Source organism: Pongo abelii, chromosome 8, assembly GCF_028885655.2.
Source record: "Pongo abelii isolate AG06213 chromosome 8, NHGRI_mPonAbe1-v2.0_pri, whole genome shotgun sequence".
Classification (NCBI taxonomy): Eukaryota; Metazoa; Chordata; class Mammalia; order Primates; family Hominidae; genus Pongo; species Pongo abelii.
The window spans coordinates 45,280,199-45,294,134 of record NC_071993.2 but is presented as its reverse complement, the minus strand read 5'-3'; positions in this window follow the sequence as shown (position 1 = coordinate 45,294,134).

Here is a 13,936-nt window from a genome sequence, read left to right as displayed (position 1 = left end):
TAGGCCTTTAAGCGCTCCAAATTTCCACTTGCAGATTCTACAAAAAGAGTGTTTCAAAACTGCTCTTTCAAAAGGAAGGCTCAAGTCTGTGAGTTGAATGCACTCATCACAAAGAAGTTTCTGAGAATGCTTCTGTGTAGTTGTTATGTGAAGATACTTCCTTTTCCAGCATAGGCCTCAAAGCGCTCGAAACAAACACTTGCAGATTCTACAAATGGAGTGTTTCAAAACTGTCCTGTCAAAAGAAACGTTCAAGTCTGTGAGTTGAATGCACTCATCACAGAGAAGTTTCTGAGAATGCTTCTGTGTAGTTTTTAGGTGAAGATATTTCCTTTTCCAGCATAGGCGTCAATCCGATCCAAATAAACACTTGCAGATTCTACAAAAGGAGTGCATCCAAACTGCTCTATAAGAGGGAATGTTCAAGTCTGTGAGTTGAATGCAGTAATCACACAGAAGTTTGTGAGAATGCTTCTGTGTAGTTTTTAGGTGAAGATATTTCCTGTTCCAGCATAGGCGTCAAAGCGCTCCAAATAAACACTTGCAGATTCTACAAAAGGAGTGTTTCCAAACTGCTCTATCAAAAGGAATGTTCAAGTCTGTGAGTTGAATGCACTAATCGCACAGAAGTTTGTGAGAATGCTTCTGTCCAGTATTTAGGTGAAGATATTTCTTTTCCCAGAATATAACTTAAAGCGTTCCAAGTATCCAGTTGCAGATTCTACAAAAAGAGTGTTTCAAAACTGCTCTTTCAAAAGAAAGGCTCAAGTCTGTGAGTTGAATGCACTCATCACAAAGAAGTTTCTGAGAATGCTTCTGTGTAGTTGTTATGTGAAGATACTTCCTTTTCCAGCATAGGCCTCAAAGCGCTCGAAACAAACACTTGCAGATTCTACAAAAGGAGTGTTTCAAAACTGTCCTATCAAAAGAAACGTTCAAGCCTGTGAGTTGAATGCACTCATCACACAGAAGTTTCTGAGAATGCTTCTGTGTAGTTTTTAGGTGAAGTTATTTCCTTTTCCAGCATAGGCGTCAAAGCGATCCAATTAAACACTTGCAGATTCTACAAAAGGAGTGTTTCCAAACTGCTCTATCAGAGGGAATGTTCAAGTCTGTGAGTTGAATGCAGTAATCACACAGAAGTTTGTGGGAATGCTTCTGTCTTGTTTCAGGTGAAGATATTTCTTTTCCCAGCGTAGACCTCACAGCCCTCTAAATATCCACTTGCAGACTCTCCAAAAAGAGTGTTTCAAAACTGCTCTTTCAAAAGGAAGGCTCAATTCTGTGAGTTGAATGCACTCATCACAAAGAAGTTTCTGAGAATGCTTCTGTGTAGTTGTTATGTGAAGATACTTCCTTTTCCAGCATAGGCCTCAATGCGCTCCAAATAAACACTTGCAGATCCTACGAAAGCAGTGTTTCAAAACTGTCCTTTCAAAATAAACGATCAGGTCTGTGAGTTGAATGCACTCATCACACAGAAGTTTCTGAGAATGCTTCTGTGTAGTTTTTAGGTGAAGATATTTCATTTCCCAGCACAGGCCTCGGAGCGCTCCAAATATGCACTTGCAGATTCTACAAAAAGAGAGCCTGAATACTCTTCCACCAAAAAGAGGTTTCAACTCTATGAGTAGAATGCACTCATCACCAAGAAGTTTCTGAGAATGCTTCTGTCTAGTTTTTATCTGAAGATATTTCCTTTTCCAGCATAGGCGTCAAAGCGCTCCAAATAAACACTTGCAGATTCTACTAAAGGAGTGCTTCCAAACTGCTCTATCAAAAGCAATGTTCAAGTCTGTGAGTTGAATGCACTAATCACACAGAAGTTTGTGACAATTCTTCCGTCTAGTTTTTAGGTGAAGATATTTCTTTTCCCAGAATAGGCCTTAAAGCGCTCCAAATTTACACTTGCAGATTCTACAAAAAGAGTGTTTCAAAACTGCTCTTTCAAAAGGAAGGCTCAAGTCTGTGAGTTGAATGCACTCATCACAAAGAACTTTCTGAGAATTCTTCTGCGTAGTCGTTATGTGAAGATACTTCCTTTTCCAGCATAGGCCCCAAAGCGCTCGAAACAAACACTTGCAGATTCTACAAAAGGAGTGTTTCAAAACTGTCCTATCAAAAGAAACGTTCTAGTCTGTGAGTTGAATGCACTCATCACAGAGAAGTTTCTGAGAATGCTTCTGTGTAGTTTTTAGGTGAAGATATTTCCTTTTCCAACATAGGCATCAAAGCGATCCAAATAAACACTTGCAGATTCTACAAAAGGAGTGTATCCAAACTGCTCTATCAGAGGGAATGTTCAAGTCTGTGAGTTGAATGCAGTAATCACAAAGAAGTTTGTGAGAATGCTTCTGTGTAGTTTTTAGGTGAAGATATTTCATTTCCCAGCACAGGCCTCGGAGCGCTCCAAATATGCACTTGCAGATTCTACAAAAAAAGAGTCTGAAAACTCTTCCACCAAAAAGAGGTTTCAACTCTATGAGTAGAATGCACTCATCAAAAAGAAGTTTCTGAGAATGCTTCTGTGTAGTCGTTATGTGAAGATACTTCCTTTTCCAGCACAGGCCTCAGTGCGCTCGAAATAAACACTTGCAGATCCTACGAAAGGAGTGTTTCAAAACTGTCCTATCAAAATAAACGTTCAAGTCTGTGAGTTGAATGCACTCATCACACAGAAGTTTCTGAGAATGCTTCTGTGTAGTTTTTAGGTGAAGATATTTCATTTCCCAGCACAGGCCTCAGAGCGCTCCAAATATGCATTTGCAGATTCTACAAAAAGAGAGCTTGAAAACTCTTCCACCAAAAAGAGGCTTCAACTCTATGAGTAGAATGCACTCATCACAAAGAAGTTTCAGAGAATGCTTCTGTCTAGTTTTTATGTGAAGTTATTTCCTTTTCCAGCATAGGCGTCAACGCGCTCCAAATAAACACTTGCAGATTCTACTAAAGGAGTGTTTCCAAACTGCTCTATCAAAAGCAATGTTCAAGTCTGTGAGTTGAATGCACTCATCACAGAGAAGTTTCTGAGAATGCTTCTGTGTAGTTTTTAGGTGAAGAGATTTCCTTTTCCAGCATAGGCATCAAAGCGATCCAAATAAACACTTGCAGATTCTACAAAAGGAGTGTTTCCAAACTGCTCTATCAGAGGGAATGTTCAAGTCTGTGAGTTGAATGCAGTAATCACACAGAAGTTTGTGAGAATGCTTCTGTCTAGTTTTTAGGTGAAGATATTTCTTTTCCCAGAATAAGCCTTAAAGCGCTCCAAATTTCCACTTGCAGATTCTACAAAAAGAGTGTTTCAAAACTGATCTTTCAAAAGAAAGGCTCAAGTCTGTGAGTTGAATGCACTCATCACAAAGAAGTTTCTGAGAATGCTTCTGTGTAGTTTTTATGTGAAGATACTTCCTTTTCCAGCATAGGCCTCAAAGCGCTCGAAATAAACACTTGCAGATTCTACAAAAGGAGTGTTTCAAAACTATCCTGTCAAAAGAAACGTTCAAGTCTGTGAGGTGAATGCACTCATCACAGAGAAGTTTCTGAGAATGCTTCTGTGTAGTTTTTATGTGAAGATATTTCCTTTTCCAGCATAGGCGTCAAACCGATCCAAATAAACACTTGCAGATTCTACAAAAGGAGTGTTTCCAAACTGCTGTATCAAGAGAAACGTTCAAGTCTGTGAGTAGAATCCCCTCACCACAAAGAAGTTTCTGAGAATGCTTCTGTCTAGTTTTTATGTGAAGATATTTCCTTTTCCAGCATAGGCGTCAAAGCGCTCCAAATAAACACTTGCAGATTCTACAAAAGGAGTGTTTCCAAACTGCTCTATCAAAAGGAAGGTTGAAGTCTGTGAGTTGAATGCACTAATCACACAGAAGTTTGTGAGAATGCTTCTGTCCAGTTTTTAGGTGAAGATATTTCTTTTCCCAGAATAGGCCTTAAAGCGCTCCAAATATCCACTTGCAGATTCTATAAAAAGAGTGTTTCAAAACTGCTCTTTCAAAAGAAAGGCTCAAGTCCGTGAGTTGAATGCACTCATCACACAGAAGTTTCTGAGAATGCTTCTGTGTAGTTTTTAGGTGAAGATATTTCCTTTTCCAGCATAGGCGTCAAAGCGATCCAAATAAACACTTGCAGATTCTACTAAAGGAGTGTTTCCAAACTGCTCTATCAGAGGGAATGTTCAAGTCTGTGAGTTGAATGCAGTAATCACACAGAAGTTTGTGAGAATGCTTCTGTCTTGTTTTTAGGTGAAGATATTTCCTTTTCAAGCATAGGCGTCAAAGAGCTCCAAATAAACACTTGCAGATTCTACAAAAGGAGTGTTTCCAAACTGCTCTATCAAAAGGAAGGTTGAAGTCTGTGAGTTGAATGCACTAATCGCACAGAAGTTTGTGAGAATGCTTCTGTCCTGTTTTTAGGTGAAGATATTTCTTTTCCCAGAATATAACTTAAAGCGTTCCAAGTGTCCAGTTGCAGATTCTACAAAAAGAGTTTTTCAAAACTGCTCTTTCAAAAGAAAGGCTCAAGTCTGTGAGTTGAATGCACTCATCACAAAGAACTTTCTGAGAATTCTTCTGTGTAGTCGTTATGTGAAGATACTTCCTTTTCCAGCATAGGCCTCAAAGCGCTCGAAACAAACACTTGCAGATTCTACTAAAGGAGTGTTTCAAAACTGTCCTATCAAAAGAAACGTTCTAGTCTGTGAGTTGAATGCACTCATCACAGAGAAGTTTCTGAGAATGCTTCTGTGTAGTTTTTAGGTGAAGATATTTCCTTTTCCAGTATAGGCGTCAAAGCGATCCAAATAAACACTTGCAGATTCTACAAAAGGAGGGTATCCAAACTGCTCTATCAGAGGGAATGTTCAAGTCCGTGAGTTGAATGCAGTAATCACACAGAAGTTTCTGAGAATGCTTCTGTCTAGTTTTTAGGTGAAGATATTTCATTTCCCAGAATAGGCCTTAAAGCGCTCCAAATTTCCACTTGCAGATTCTACAAAAAGAGTGTTTCAAAACTGCTCTTTCAAAAGGAAGGCTCAAGTCTGTGAGTTGAATGCACTCATCACAAAGAAGTTTCTGAGAATGCTTCTTTGTAGTTGTTATGTGATGATACTTCCTTTTCCAGCATAGGCCTCAAAGCGCTCGAAATAAACACTTGCAGATTCTACGAAAGGAGTGTTTCAAAACTGTCCTATCAAAAGAAACGTTCAAGTCGGTGAGTTGAATGCACTCATCACAGAGAAATTTCTGAGAATGCTTCTGTGTAGTTTTTAGGGGAAGATATTTCCTTTTCCAGCATAGGCGTCAAAGCGATCCAAATAAACACTTGCAGATTCTACAAAAGGAGTGTTTCCAAACTGCTCTATCAGAGGGAATGTTCAAGTCTGTGAGTTGAATGCAGTAATCACACAGAAGTTTGTGAGAATGCTTCTGTCTAGATTTTAGGTGAAGATATTTCTTTTCCCAGAATAGGCCTTAAAGCTCTGACAATTTCCACTTGCAGATTCTACAAAAAGAGTGTTTCAAAACTGCTCTTTCAAAAGAAAGGCTCAAGTCTGTGAGTTGAATGCACTCATCACAGAGAAGTTTCTGAGAATGCTTCTGTGTAGTTGTTATGTTAAGATACTTCCTTTTTCAGCATAGGCTTCAAAGCGCTCGAAATAAACACTTGCAGATTCTACAAAAGGAGTGTTTCAAAACTGTCCTGTCAAAAGAAACGTTCATGTCTGTGAGTTGAATGCACTCATCACAGAGAAGTTTCTGAGAATGCTTCTGTGTAGTTTTTAGGTGAAGATATTTCCTTTTCCAGCATAGGCGTCAAAGCGATCCAAATAAACACTTGCAGATTCTACAAAAGGAGTGTTTCCAAACTGCTCTATCAGAGGGAATGTTCAAGTCTGTGAGTTGAATGCAGTAATCACACAGAAGTTTGTGAGAATGCTTCTGTCTAGTTTTTAGGTGAAGATATTTCTTTTCCCAGAATAGGCCTTAAAGCGCTCCAAATTTCCACTTGCAGATTCTACAAAAAGAGTGTTTCAAAACTGTTCTTTCAAAAGAAAGGCTCAAGTCTGTGAGTTGAATGCACTCATCACAAAGAAGTTTCTGAGAATGCTTCTGTGTAGTTGTTATGTGAAGATACTTCCTTTTCCAGCATAGGCGTCAAACCGCTCCAAATAAACACTTGCAGATTCTACAAAAGGAGTGTTTCCAAACTGCTCTATCAAAAGGAAGGTTCAAGTCTGTGAGTTGAATGCACTAATCACACAGAAGTTTGTGAGAATGCCTCTGTCTAGTTTTTGGGTGAAGATATTTCTTTCCACAGAATAGGCCTTAGAGCGCTCCAAATTTCCACTTGCAGATTCTACAAAAAGAGTGTTTCAAAACTGCTCTTTCAAAAGAAAGGCTCAAGTCTGTGAGTTGAATGCACTCATCACAAAGAAGTTTCTGAGAATGCTTCTGTGTAGTTTTTATGTGAAGATACTTCCTTTTCCAGCATAGGCCTCAAAGCGCTCGAAATAAACACTTGCAGATTCTACAAATGGAGTGTTTCAAAACTGTCCTGTCAAAAGAAACGTTCAAGTCTGTGAGTTGAATGCACTCATCACAGAGAAGTTTCTGAGAATGCTTCTGTGTAGTTTTTAGGTGAAGATATTTCCTTTTCCAGCATAGGCGTCAATCCGATCCAAATAAACACTTGCAGATTCTACAAAAGGAGTGCATCCAAACTGCTCTATCAGAGGGAATGTTCAAGTCTGTGAGTTGAATGCAGTAATCACACAGAAGTTTGTGAGAATGCTTCTGTCTCGTTTTTAGGTGAAGATATTACATTTCCCAGAATAGGCCTTAAAGCGCTCCAAATTTCCACTTGCAGATTCTACAAAAAGAGTGTTTCAAAACTACTCTTTCAAAAGGGAGGCTCAAGTCTGTGAGTTGAATGCACTCATCACAAAGAAGTTTCTGAGAATGCTTCTGTGTAGTTGTTATGTGAAGATACTTCCTTTTCCAGCTTAGGCCCCAAAGCGCTCGAAATAACCACTTGCAGATTCTACGAAAGGAGTGTTTCAAAACTGTCCTATCAAAAGAAACGTTCAAGTCTGTGAGTTGAATGCACTCATCACAGAGAAGTTTCTGAGAATGCTTCTGTGTAGTTTTTAGGTGAAGATAATTCCTTTTCCAGCATAGGCGTCAAAGCGATCCAAATAAACACTTGCAGATTCTACAAAAGGAGTGTTTCCAAACTGCCCTATCAGAGGGAATGTTCAAGTCTGTGAGTTGAATGCAGTAATCACACAGAAGTTTGTGAGAGTGCTTCTGTCTAGTTTTTAGGTGAAGATATTTCTTTTCCTAGATTAGGCCTTAAAGCGCTCCAAATTTCCACTTGCAGATTCTACAAAAAGAGTGTTTCAAAACTGCTCTTTCAAAAGGATGGCACAAGTCTGTGAGTTGAATGCACTCATCACAAAGAAGTTTCTGAGAATGCTTCTGTGTAGTTGTTATGTGAAGATACTTCCTTTTCGAACATAGGCTTCAAAGCGCTCGAAATAAACACTTGCAGATTCTACAAAAGAGTGTTTCAAAACTATCCTGTCAAAAGAAACGTTCAAGTCTGTGAGTTGAATGCACTCATCACAGAGAAGTTTCTGAGAATGCTTCTGTGTAGTTTTTAGGTGAAGATATTTCCTTTTCCAGCATAGGCGTCAAAGCGATCCAAATAAACACTTGCAGATTCTACAAAAGGAGTGTTTCCAAACTGCTGTATCAAGAGGAACGTTCAAGTCTGTGAGTAGAATCCACTCACCACAAAGAAGTTTCTGAGAATGCTTCTCTCTAGTTTTTATGTGAAGATATTTCCTTTTCCAGCATAGGCGTCAAAGCGCTCCAAATAAACACTTGCAGATTCTACAAAAGGAGTGTTTCCAAACTGCTCTATCAGAGGGAATGTTCAAGTCTGTGAGTTGAATGCAGTAATCACACAAAAGTTTGTGAGAATGCTTCTGTCTAGTTTTTAGGTGAAGATATTTCTTTTCCCAGAGTAGGCCTTAAAGCGCTCCAAATTTCCACTTGCAGATTCTACAAAAAGAGTGTTTCCAAACTGCTCTACCAAAAGGAAGGTTCAAGTCTGTGAGTTGAATTCACTAATCACACAGAAGTTTGTGAGAATGCTTCTGTCCAGCTTTTAGGTGAAGATATTTCTTTTCCCAGAATAGAACTTAAAGCGTTCCAAATATCCACTTGCAGATTCTACAAAAAGAGTGTTTCAAAACTGTTCTTTCAAAAGAAAGGCTCAAGTCTGTGAGTTGAATGCACTCATCACAAAGAAGTTTCTGAGAATGCTTCTGTGTAGTTGTTATGTGAAGATACTTCCTTTTCCAGCATAGGCCCAAAAGCGCTCGAAATAAACACTTGCAGATTCTACAAAAGGAGTGTTTCCTAACTGCTGTATCAAGAGGAACGTTCAAGTCTGTGAGTAGAATGCACTCACCACAAAGAAGTTTCTGAGAATGCTTCTGTCTAGTTTTTATGTGAAGATATTTCCTTTTCCCGCATAGGCGTCAAAGCGCTCTAAATAAACAATTGCAAATTCTACTAAAGGAATGTTTCCAAACTGCTCTATCAAAAGGAAGGTTCAAGTCTGTGAGTTGAATGCACTAATCACACAGAAGTTTGTGAGAATGCTTCTGTCTAGCTTTTAGGTGAAGATATTTCTTTTCCCAGAATAGGCCTTAAAGCGCTCCATATATCCACTTGCAGATTCTACAAAAAGAGTGTTTCAAAACTGCTCTTTCAAAAGAAAGGCGAAAGGCTGTGAGTTGAATGCACTCATCACAAAAAAGTTTCTGAGAATGCTTCTATGTAGTTGTTATGTGAAGATACTTCCTTTTCCAACATAGGCCTCAAAGCGCTCGAAACAAACACTTGCAGATTCTACAAAAGGAGTGTTTCAAAACTGTCCTATCAAAAGAAACGTTCAAGTCTGTGAGTTGAATGCACTCATCACAGAGAAGTTTCTGAGAATTCTTCTGTGTAGTTTTTAGGTGAAGATATTTCCTTTTCCAGCATAGGCGTCAAAGCGATCCAAATAAACACTTGCAGATTCTACAAAAGGAGTGTTTCCAAACTGCTCTATTAAGAGGAATGTTCAAGTCTGTGAGTAGAATGCACTCACCCCAAAGAAGTTTCTGAGAATGCTTCTGTCTAGTTTTTATGTGAAGATATTTCCTTTTCCAGCATAGGCGTCAAAGCGCTCCAAATAAACACTTGCAGATTCTACAAAAGGGGTGTTTCCAAACTGCTCTATCAGAGGGAATGTTCAAGTCTGTGAGTTGAATGCAGTAGTAGGACAGAAGTTTGTGAGAATGCTTCTGTGTAGTTTTTATGTGAAAATATTTCCTTTTCCAGCATAGGTCGCAAAGTGATCCAAATAAACACTTGCAGATTCTACAAAAGGAGTGTTTCCAAACTGCTCTATCAGAGGGAATGTTCAACTCTGTGAGTTGAATGCAGTAATCACACAGAAGTTTGTGAGAATGCTTCTGTCTAGTTTCAGGTGGAGATATTTCTTTTCCCAGCATAGGCCTCGAAGCCCTCCAAATATCCCCTTGGAGACTCTACAAAAAGAGTGTTTCAAAACTCCTCTTTCAAAAGGATGGCTCAAGTCTGTGAGTTGAATGCACTCATCACAAAGAAGTTTCTGAGAATGCTTCTGTGTAGTTGTTATGTGAAGATACTTCCTTTTCCAGCACAGGCCTCAGTGCGCTCGAAATAAACACTTGCAGATCCTACGAAAGGAGTGTTTCAAAACTGTCCTATCAAAATAAACGTTCAAGTCTGTGAGTTGAATGCACTCATCACACAGAAGTTTCTGAGAATGCTTCTGTGTAGTTTTTAGGTGAAGATATTTCATTTCCCAGCACAGGCCTCAGAGCGCTCCAAATATGCATTTGCAGATTCTACAAAAAGAGAGCTTGAAAACTCTTCCACCAAAAAGAGGCTTCAACTCTATGAGTAGAATGCACTCATCACAAAGAAGTTTCTGAGAATGCTTCTGTCTAGTTTTTATGTGAAGATATTTCCTTTTCCAGCATAGGCGTCAAAGCGCTCCAAATAAACACTTGCAGATTCTACTAAAGGAGTGTTTCCAAACTGCTCTATCAGAGGGAATGTTCAAGTCTGTGAGTTGAATGCAGTAATCACACAGAAGTTTGTGAGAATGCTTCTGTCTAGTTTTTAGGTGAAGATATTTCTTTTCCCAGAATAGGCCTTAAAGCGCTCCAAATTTCCACTTGCAGATTCTACAAAAAGAGTGTTTCAAAACTGCTCTTTCAAAAGGAAGGCTCAAGTCTGTGAGTTGAATGCACCCATCACAAAGAAGTTTCTGAGAATGCTTCTGTGTAGTTGTTATGTGAAGATACTTCCTTTTCCAGCATAGGCCTCAAAGCGCTCGAAATAAACACTTGCAGATTCTACGAAAGGAGTGTTTCAAAACTGTCCTATCAAAAGAAACGTTCAAGTCTGTGAGTTGAATGCACTCATCACAGAGAAGTTTCTGAGAATGCTTCTGTGTAGTTTTTAGGTGAAGATATTTCCTTTTCCAGCATAGGCGTCAAAGCGATCCAAATAAACACTTGCAGATTCTACAAAAGGAGTGTTTCCAAACTGCTCTATCAAGAGGAATGTTCAAGTCTGTGAGTAGAATGCACTCACCACAAAGAAGTTTCTGAGAATGCTTCTGTCTAGTTTTTATGTGAAGATATTTCCTTTTCCAGCATAGGCGTCAAAGCGCTAAAAATAAACACTTGCAGATTCTACAAAAGGAGTGTTTCCAAACTGCTCTATCAAAAGGAAGGTTCAAGTCTGTGAGTTGAATGCACTAATCACACAGAAGTTTGTGAGAATGCCTCTGTCTAGTTTTTAGGTGAAGATATTTCTTTTCCCAGAATAGGCCTTAAAGCGCTCCAAATTTCCACTTGCAGATTCTACAAAAAGAGTGTTTCAAAACTGCTCTTTCAAAAGGAAGGCTCAAGTCTGTGAGTAGAATGCACTCACCCCAAAGAAGTTTCTGAGAATGCTTCTGTCTAGTTTTTATGTGAAGATATTTCCTTTTCCAGCATAGGCGTCAAAGCGCTCCAAATAAACACTTGCAGATTCTACAAAAGGGGTGTTTCCAAACTGCTCTATCAGAGGGAATGTTCAAGTCTGTGAGTTGAATGCACTAGTCAGACAGAAGTTTGTGAGAATGCTTCTGTGTAGTTTTTATGTGAAGATATTTCCTTTTCCAGCATAGGTCTCAAAGTGATCCAAATAAACACTTGCAGATTCTACAAAAGGAGTGTTTCCAAACTGCTCTATCAGAGGGAATGTTCAAGTCTGTGAGTTGAATGCAGTAATCGCACAGAAGTTTGTGAGAATGCTTCTGTCTAGTTTCAGGTGGAGATATTTCTTTTCCCAGCATAGGCCTCAAAGCCCTCCAAATATCCCCTTGCAGACTCTACAAAAAGAGTGTTTCAAAACTGCTCTTTCAAAAGGATGGCTCAAGTCTGTGAGTTGAATGCACTCATCACAAAGAAGTTTCTGAGAATGCTTCTGTGTAGTTGTTATGTGAAGATACTTCCTTTTCCAGCACAGGCCTCTGTGCGCTCGAAATAAACACTTGCAGATCCTACGAAAGGAGTGTTTCAAAACTGTCCTATCAAAATAAACGTTCAAGTCTGTGAGTTGAATGCACTCATCACACAGAAGTTTCTGAGAATGCTTCTGTGTAGTTTTTAGGTGAAGATATTTCATTTCCCAGCACAGGCCTCAGAGCGCTCCAAATATGCATTTGCAGATTCTACAAAAAGAGAGCTTGAAAACTCTTCCACCAAAAAGAGGCTTCAACTCTATGAGTAGAATGCACTCATGACAAAGAAGTTTCTGAGAATGCTTCTGTGTAGTTTTTAGGTGAAGATATTTCCTTTTCCAGCATAGGCGTCAAAGCGATCCAAATAAACACTTGCAGATTCTACAAAAGGAGTGTTTCCAAACTGCTCTATCAAGAGGAATGTTCAAGTCTGTGAGTAGAATGCACTCACCACAAAGAAGTTTCTGAGAATGCTTCTGTCTAGTTTTTATGTGAAGATATTTCCTTTTCCAGCATAGGCGTCAAAGCGCTAAAAATAAACACTTGCAGATTCTACAAAAGGAGTGTTTCGAAACTGCTCTATCAAAAGGAAGGTTCAAGTCTGTGAGTTGAATGCACTAATCACACAGAAGTTTGTGAGAATGCCTCTGTCTAGTTTTTAGGTGAAGATATTTCTTTTCCCAGAATAGGCCTTAAAGCGCTCCAAATTTCCACTTGCAGATTCTACAAAAAGAGTGTTTCAAAACTGCTCTTTCAAAAGAAAGGCTCAAGTCTGTGAGTTGAATGCACTCATCACAAAGAAGTTTCTGAGAATACTTCTGTGTAGTTTTTATGTGAAGATACTTCCTTTTCCAGCATAGGCCTCAAAGCGCTCGAAATAAACACTTGCAGATTCTACAAAAGGAGTGTTTCAAAACTGTCCTGTCAAAAGAAACGTTCAAGTCTGTGAGTTGAATGTAGTAATCACACAGAAGTTTCTGAGAATGCTTCTGTGTAGTTTTTAGGTGAAGATATTTCCTTTTCCAGCATGGGCGTCAAACCGATCCAAATAAACACTTGCAGATTCTACAAAAGGAGTGTTTCCAAACAGCTGTATCAAGAGGAACGTTCAAGTCTGTGAGTAGAATCCACTCACCACAAAGAAGTTTCCGAGAATGCTTCTGTCTAGTTTTTATGTGAAGATATTTCCTTTTCAAGCATAGCCGTCAAAGCGCTCCAAATAAACACTTGCAGATTCTACAAAAGGAGTGTTTCCAAACTGCTCTATCAAACGGAAGGTTCAAGTCTGTGAGTTGAATGCACTAATCACACAGAAGTTTGTGAGAATGCTTCTGTCCAGTTTTTAGGTGAAGATATTTCTTTTCCCAGATTAGGCCTTAAAGCGCTCCAAATATCCACTTGCAGATTCCATAAAAAGAGTGTTTCAAAACTGCTCTTTCAAAAGAAAGGCTCAAGTCTGTGAGTTGAGTGCAGTCATCACAAAGAAGTTTCTGAGAATGCTTCTGTGTAGTTGTTATGTGAAGATACTTCCTTTTCCAGCATAGGCCTCAAAGCGCTTGAAATAAACACTTGCAGATTCTACAAAAGGAGTGTTTCAAAACTGTCCTATGAAAAGAAACGTTCAAGTCTGTGAGTTGAATGCACTCATCGGAGAGAAGTTTCTGAGAAGGCTTCTGTGTAGTTTTTAGGTGAAGATATTTCCTTTTCCAGCATAGGCGTCAAAGCGATCCAAATAAACACTTGCAGATTCTACAAAAGGAGTGTATCCAAACTGCTCTATCAGAGGGAATGTTCAAGTCTGTGAGTTGAATGCAGTAATCACACAGAAGTTTGTGAGAATGCTTCTGTCTAGTTTTTAGGTGAAGATATTTCCTTTTCCAGCATAGGCGTCAAAGCGCTCCAAATAAACACTTGCAGATTCTACAAAAGGAGTGTTTCCAAACTGAACTATCAAAAGGAAGGTTGAAGTCTGTGAGTTGAATGCACTAATCACACAGAAGTTTGTGAGAATGCTTCTGTCCAGTTTTTAGGTGAAGATATTTCTTTTCCCAGAATAGAACATAAAGCGTTACAAATATCCACTTGCAGATTCTACAAAAAGAGTGTTTCAAAACTGTTCTTTCAAAAGAAGGGCTCAAGTCTGTGAGTTGAATGCACTCATCACAAAGAAGTTTCTGAGAATGCTTCTGTGTAGTTGTTATGTGGAGATAGTTCCTTTTCCAGCATAGGCCTCAAAGCGCTAGAAACAAACACTTGCAGATTCTACAAAAGGAGTGTTTCAAAACTGTCCTATCAAAAGAAACATTCAAGTCTG